The sequence below is a fragment of the Corvus cornix genome, chromosome 26, assembly GCF_000738735.6.
Source record: "Corvus cornix cornix isolate S_Up_H32 chromosome 26, ASM73873v5, whole genome shotgun sequence".
Classification (NCBI taxonomy): domain Eukaryota; kingdom Metazoa; phylum Chordata; class Aves; order Passeriformes; family Corvidae; genus Corvus; species Corvus cornix.
In genome coordinates this window covers 4,393,830-4,401,666 of record NC_046354.1, presented here as the reverse complement: position 1 = coordinate 4,401,666, position 7,837 = coordinate 4,393,830, and the positions used below count along the sequence as shown (strand labels likewise).

At 44.5% G+C, this 7,837-nt stretch overlaps 1 long non-coding RNA gene across 1 annotated transcript; it reads right to left on the bottom strand.

Moving 5' to 3' along the window:
- Positions 1–669: 669 nt before the first annotated feature.
- On the bottom strand, positions 670–4,779 carry LOC120411275. Its single transcript, XR_005603658.1, has 3 exons — positions 4,706–4,779; positions 2,095–2,530; positions 670–756 (listed from the first exon to the last, which is right to left on the bottom strand). It is a non-coding gene; the product is annotated as an uncharacterized LOC120411275 (long non-coding RNA).
- Positions 4,780–7,837: the final 3,058 nt, after the last annotated feature.

Sequence of the window (7,837 nt, the reverse complement as noted above, 5' to 3'; positions counted from 1 at the left end):
AAGAATAAAGTTCCCTTTCCATCACCTCAGTGTTACAGGACTCTTGGGTTTGTTTTTTTCCTTCCAGAGATGTAACTCGGGAGTAGTTTACCTGAAATCACTGATGTCCGTGAAATAAAACTAAACCCCTATTTTCTTCAGATCCACCAACATTTTTGAGTCAACTGTTGACTGAGGAGGGCAAGCTAAATCTCAGATGCAAATATTTCAGGATTCCAGGCTGCTTAGATAAGATCTAACTGCAGCTATAGGCTCCTACCGCAGATTTGGATCTGACTGGGAACCTAAATATGGAATTTCAGCATGTGCCATCTCCATGGCTTATGTTGAACATCCTTCTGTGATTTGCTATGCTGCGTTTAAAAGTGACAACTGAAATGTGGTACATGTTACACATCTAAAAATGCAATTGGTCTAATTTTATACTGCAGGGAGGGTGAGGTAAAATGGTGCTGTATCAAATACATTGAATTTTTATTCTGCTATGCCTGGAGTAGCCAAGAGCAGTGCAGAACACAGCCAATGAAATCAAAAGTGAGCAGATTTCTAATGATGTCAATGAAGTAAAAAGGTATTATTGCTTACTTTTCAACGTCTTGACACATTGCAAAACAGGCAAAAAAAAGAATTGCCAAAAATGTAACTGTCTGCAGAGATCTCTGGGGCAGGAACATTTTCTCTCTTCTTTAAATCAGCTCCACAGGACCAGAAGCTGACGGTGTGATCAGAAATCTTTTCCTCTGCTCTTTCTTTCACCTGACAAAATGAATTTCAGCCTTTAAGCAGGGTTGAGAGTGGAGCACTGTGCTGTGGTAAAACATCCCAGGACCTCCCACATCATCCCAGGCCTGTGGATCAGGGAACACCAGGAAAAGACAGATAGGATTCACAGGATATTTCTACATTTCCTTGCTTATAGTCCTAAATCTCCTTTCCCACTGTTGCCTCTTGATACAACATTTTGAACTCCTGTGCATTTGCAAGCACAGGAAATTATTTCAGGACTTGGAAGAGACCCTCCTGATAAAAACTTCACAGCATTTGACACAATTTGACACAAAGATCAGGATTGCTGAAAATTGTGAAACTCAAAAGGTATTTAAGGCTGGAGCAGGAATATCAAGTTAAAAGGTGTTCACAGCCCTGGGCTTTGGGCCTTCAATAGCACAACCTTTTCCATGAGCAGGGCAAGTGCTGACACCCAAATATCCAGGATTGTATTAGACTGATGCTGGATTTCTTTTCTGCAAAGAAGTGGCTTTCTGGCTTAGGGAAGGGACAACTAGAAGATGTAATTGTGAGATGAATATTTTAGTCTAAGTTATAATTTCATCCAGCTCTACGTCTGCTCATGGCGTTGGTACACCCACACCTACCCACCCCTTCAACCCCACCATGCCTTTATTGCCAGCTCCAGCCCTAAAATTTCTGCATTTTTGGCACTAATGACTGTACCCTGCTTTAGGATTGGCTCCAGCCTAGCCCTTTATTCATTTACCAGAAAATCCTGTATTAATTGTTACATCAAAACCTGGAGGGACAGCAAAACAAAGTTGCAGCATTTAAATTGTTCTGTAAGACAAATAGTAAAGACAAGTTCCTGTATAATCTTTTGAAGGAATAATTCTTTCTGTGCAGAAGAAATTTGGGATAGTAAAAAACTCAGCATGTGCTCAAACAACTTGTCTTCATACTAACTTGAATATTGGCAGTGGCTGGATAAAAAAGCAAATCATACATTAATAGAACATAAATACACATCAATTCCATATTTGCTTGTAACAAGCTTGTTCTTAATAAGTCTGTCCCAGTAATTTGTGAGTAATTTTCTTAGGCAATACATTGAAATCAAACTAGATGTAAAATAACAAGTGGATATTAGTTCTGATGAAAAACATCTGTATTAAATGCAGATACATGCACATAAATATACATAGAGATGTGTGTATGAAATGCTGAGTGATATTTTGAGTTATGCTGATGCAGAACTGCTCAGACACAGTAGAGAAATGACACTTTGCTACTGTGATCACCAGTAAACTACACATTAATTAAAAGCATCTCCCAGTCACAGAAGGAACATTATCCACTTACTGATGGTGTTGTTTGGATCCCAGTGAAGTCCTGACCTGCAGAGTCTCCTGCCAGCCCCGTGGTGATGTTCCAGTGCAGTGACACTGAGTGCCCTTGGCCGCCTTTTATAGCAGTCCAGAGCTCAGGAACAATGGGAATGGGCTCCACAGCACTCTGTGACTAAGACCTTGTGTCAGGGAAATGAGACAGGTCCAGCAATAATAAATCTTGGATTTTAGAATGTGACTAAGGAAAGGATCACAGCTTTGCAGGCAGTGTCTCCTTCCTTTGCAGTCTCTCCTGTTTTGTGAGAACCTTCGATTCTAACACAGCTTTCTTTTTTCCTAAGATGATGGACAAGGGATATCCAACTGTTCCAGGGTTGATCAGGAAAAGTGTCTCTGGTGTGGAAATAGATTTTCCTCCTTTCTTGTCCTTATGGCTCAGGTGTGGGACCCTGAGTTGGGTAAGAGGAATCTAAATTAATAATACGGATGACCCCTGCAATTCACAGTCGGCAGAAACAAGTTACTCACAGAAAAATCTCAGGAGCTGGTAAATAATGGAATCCCAGAATGGTTAGACTGGAAGAGACCTAAAAGCTCACCCATCCCACCCCCTGTCATGGGCAGGGACACCTTCCACTATCCCAGGTTGCTGCAAGCCCTGTCCAGCCTGGCCTTGGACACTTCCAGGAATGGGGCAGCCACAGCTTCTCTGGGCAACCTAAATAAGATCCTACTGGATTTTAATGTTCAGTACAAATTTCATTTAAATCTGTTGTATGTACAGTAAAGAAATTTATTTGAAATCTTGGAAATGGGAGAAACTCACTAAACAATAAAAGTGCAAGTGGTAGTACAGGCAAAAAGCCAAATTCTTGTATGTTTTGAAACCCTACAAGCTGACACCACGTAAGATTTGATATTCACTATATGATCTCTAACCAGGTAATTTCAGTAGAATTTGGATACTCAGGATGTGGCTGGATCATTAGGCTGAAACTCCTTAAGGGGACCAGTTCCTACTTCTCAAAGTGAAGGACAGTGAATGTATTTGTCATCTCTGAGGAGCAATACCCTGGGAAGATTGGAAAGATCATTTGCTCAGTGTTTTCAGAAGCGGTGGATTCCTTTCCCATAGGCACAGGGCTGTGTTCCTGATAAACCCAGGCTCAGGTGGATGCAGACACGTTGTCCTGCAGAGACAGGCCCTTTGCAGGGCTTCACAGCCTCGTCTGCTCTCGCAGCTTCCATGGACACCAAATTGCTTTTCATTATGTTCCTCAAGGCGGCTTGTCTGAGACCCGCTGTTTCTGAGACACCCAATAAACGTTCCTGATTTCATTACCTGAGTCCTGATTGTTAAGGAGAGTGTCACCCATTAGAGTGTGTCACCAATTAAAGCTGACATTTGTTAAATATTGGTAAATCAGGGCCTGGCTTCACATCTGAGTCTCCAGTCATTTACGCTGTGGTTACACCAAATTATCCACCGTGAATCCCTTGGTTACATCTTGAAGGATTAATAAGAGTTGGCCAAAGTCCTGTGTAAAATATCTGGGACAATTCATCCATGAACTTTTCAAGTCTCCAGTGTACAATGGGTTTTCAGTGGATGCAGTTATCGGCATCTCCACTGGAAAAACATCAACTGAGTGACCACAGGCAGGGATGGTGACGTGGGGTTGGCACAGGGGCACTTGGAGCGTGTTCTGGTGGTCACACCACGCTGCCATGGCTACGCCCTTCCACTGGCAATTTCCTTCCACCCAAGGACTCGGGAGAAGTCAAAATAACCATGGTCGTGACTTTGTGACATCTCTGGGAGGTCGGACTTCGCCAGAGTTACCCTGTATCCATGAGAGATATAATATTTCTAAAGAAAACATAAAATGTGTCAATTGCCCACTTAAACGCCAGCCACACACACCCAGGAGGAAATGTTCCGAGCTGTAATGGGGTCAGTGCTCGTGTCACAAGGGGAAGTTGTACCACCAGCACTCCCAGGTGTTGTGTTTAGCTGGGATAAATTAACCTCTGTGAGAGCCCTGAGCAGTGCAGGGTGGAGTAGGAGCCCGTTCTGCCGGGGAAGTAACGAGGGATTCGGGCTGACCGGAGCTTGGTCCCCTCGGGGCCTCCCTCACGGCATTCTCGGAGCCATCACCGGTTTTAGCCTTGGCTTCAAAGCCTTTGCTCCCTCCCTCCGGCTTTTCCTGGTCTCTGCATGGGAGGGGCTTTCGCTGTTCCCTCACCTTCAGCGGGAGTTTTTGGAGCAGGAGGGTTGTGCCAATTATAGTTTCCCAGGGAGTGATTCCTTTGTTTTGCTTTCCAGTCCTTTCCCCGGGGAGCCAGGTGGGGGAGGAAGGGAATATGGCTTGCTGCAGAGCATGAAAGAAAAGGGAAGAGAAAGCCTGGAGGCCCAGTTGAAGGGGAAGAAGGAACTGGGGGAGGGAACAAAAAGCAAAGCAAATGTGCAAATAGCTTCATTAGGGCAAGGGGGATCCTCTGGCCTGGGATTTGAAAACTTAATTAAACAAAGACTGTGCTGCATCAAAGGGATCCTCTATCTGTAGGGAGATGGGCTGAGAGATCTGAGGAAATTTTTCCGTGTGCTGTTCTCTGTTACTCACCAGTAACAGGAGTGTGGGCTCCAGAAGACTTCCTGCTTCCCTGATGAAAACATCAACTCTCTTTTTATTATTATTTTTGGGTTGTGGGTTTTTTTCCCTTACTGCTCTTTGCCCAACCGACCCGAATTCCTGTGAGCTGCTGTGCCGTGGATGGAAAGCTGGGCACCGCCCTGCCGAGAGGAAACGCTCTGACCACGCTCGTGGTAAATAGAGCTGCCCTGAGCTGCTGGGGAAGCAGCAGCTGCTGATGGGCTGTTTGCCCTCCCTGGCCTCCCTCACTCAGAGAAGGGAGGAAATGACACCTCATAGCAAACCACGAAGATTTTGGCACCACCGCACCTACACTCGAGGTGCTACAGGGGCATCACCAGCTCTCTGCCCCCGGGGAAGGAGCCAGCAGATCCATGGCTTCCATAATCATTTCAAGAGGTGAAGTTCAGCTCCCAGGAGTGAGTTCCAGGCTTCCCCTCCCTCAGGGTGCTTTTAGCTCTTCTGTGTCACCTCCTTTTTGCTGGGGACAGTCCTGTGCCATCTGGAGAGGTGCCAGCAATCACATTTGGGAGTGGGGTAAACTGTTCCAAGAGCAGTTTGAAATCCTGGCCCCTATGCACTATGTACTGCGTCATTCCAGAGAAAACTCCCATCTTCCAGGGAATTAAAATTAGAGTTGAACAGTAGTGACTCAGGCTCACTGTTTTCATTTTCCATTTTCTGACTTCAGGCCAGATTTACAGAAGCTCCTGGGACTCACAGCTCTGGCTGAACATGGTAGCAAGGGTGAGTGTTTTGTCCTCCAAAACCTACCCTGAAGCCAAGCCTGGGGCTGATTCTCTTTTCTTCCCAAAATAGTCTCCAGATGGAATATTTTATGTGTGCAAAACAAATTCAGGTAAAGCTGAGACAAAGCCTCAGGTCCCTTTTGCTGCTTCTGTAACACCCACTGGGCTCTCTGGGCTTATTCCAGGTTCCACAGCATTGCAGAAATCTCCTGAGGACCTCACCTGAGTAAAAACAACAAAAAAAGAAGGGATGTCTCCCAGTGCCATGGGCTCTGTCTCCACGAAAAGGAACTCTCTGGGATCTGCCCCTGCAACAGAATGTCACTGTGGTGCCCAAAGCTTAGATGTGAGACATCAACAGTGGCAGAAGCTTCACACCTGGAAGGGTAGGGATGAAGGCTGAGCAATTAAATGTCATTGAAGTAAAGAAACTTCTCACTAATTAATCCCCAAGTGCTGAGTCTTGGGGACATGGTGTGCTATTGTGCTCTCTTAGTTTAGGTCTATGATACATAAATTACAGTCTGTTGTTTCACTCTCCCTTTACATGAAGTCTGAGGTAGACATAAAAGCTTTCGCGGTTAAAAAATACATGTTTTAAAAGTAAGGAAATAAGGGATTTGTACCCCGTAAACAGAAGAGTTTGTGGGAATAAGCTCAGGCACCGTAATGTATCTAAAGATCAGGCTTGTGTAAGTCTCTGTTTCTTCAGAAAATGGCTTTCACCAGGGCTGGTCTATGGGCAGGATGTGAAAGTGGGCTGAATCCACAGGAACCTCATGACAGCAGGCTCAGATGTGCCTGTGTGCAGTTGGTTTCTGACTGAAGATGTGTCCCCTCCACCAGTTCCTGTTGGGTTCGAGCAATAACGTTTCCCAGCAAAAGGCCTTTCTGTGGGCAGAATCGTGCCAGTAAATAACTGGTTTTGTTAGCGTCTGGTTGCGCTTGAGGAGCAGCTCTAAGAGATCTTCTTGCAGATAAAAGTATTTTCCAATAAATATTTTCTGTCTCCAGAGCTATCCAGAGCTCCAGGAGCATTTGGACAATGCTCTCAGTCACATGGTGGGATTCTGGGGTGTCCTGTGAAGGACCAGGTATGGATCTTTGATGGTTCTTGTGGGTCCTTTCCAGCTCAGGATATTCTGTGGTTCTGTGATCCCTTAAATTTGGCTCACACAGCTGAGGTTTCTTCGAAATCATAATGTCTAGAATGTGTTCATTTTCCTCTCTGAGACTGAAATCTCAGAAACCATGACAGCAGTTTGACTAGAACACCTTACTCCAGGTCAGTGTGGTCTTGGATCCTGGTCTGGGGGGGCTATAAAGCATTTAACCAATGGTACTGGACACAAGTGGCATTTGTTACTGTAAAAGCCACCGAGTGCAACGCAGCAGGATTTTCCAAACACTCACCAACTTGGAATAAGGAGGGAGGTAACGTAGCACAAAGCAGCTTCCACACAGATGTGACATCCACATGTAGTGCTGCTCAGGGCTGGTTTGGGGACAAGCTTTGGGAGGACAATCAAATTGCTGACTTTGGAATGACACGAGTGCTGTATGGCTGTGCTGGCACATCCCAACCCTGGGAATTTGGCTGAACACTCTGACTTCTGCCTTGTGTCCTGGTGATGGGCCATGTTTAGTTTCTGAGTAATGCCAAAAGCAAACTGAAAATGGATTGTTTGGATGACACGATTTTTGTGGACTGTGATTTATCAAATGTGGTGACAGGCTGAACCCCAGGGAAGAAGTGCTTGAATGGAGCAGGTAACATGTCCTAGGTGAGTGCTGAGTGCTCTGTTTGCATTGCAGGACGTGAACCAACTTCTGAATAAATGCTTTGTTCCCAAGTCTGTCATCTGGAATTATCTTCATACATCATGTGTAACTTTGGTATGAAATCATAAATTCTGTTAGGATTACAAGGTTGTCCAAGTTGCTGTCTAATATTTGTTCTGTTTCTTTTTTTAAAAAAATATCCATTATTGCAAAACTTAATGTTTGAAATGTACATTATATGATATGAGCAGGGTCTAGGAATGCTGCAAACCCCTTTGGAGAAGGGAAGCGAGTACTGGAAATCACTGTCTGAAAGAAGTCACAAAGTGAAATGGCTGAACAGCTCCAACCTTCAAATTATTTCCTTTGTTTGTGTTGCCTCAGGAAATTAGCTGTCAGCTAATTTAGATTACAATGGATTAGATTTCCTTAATTAAAGGCAGGTAATCCTCAGATAACTGTACACACAATTAAGATACTTTGGAGCATCCATTACCTCAAAATCATTGTTGTGTTTCTGTCCCTTGGCCAGTTTTGAGCTTTGGAGGATTTTACTGAGAAAAAGCTCTTA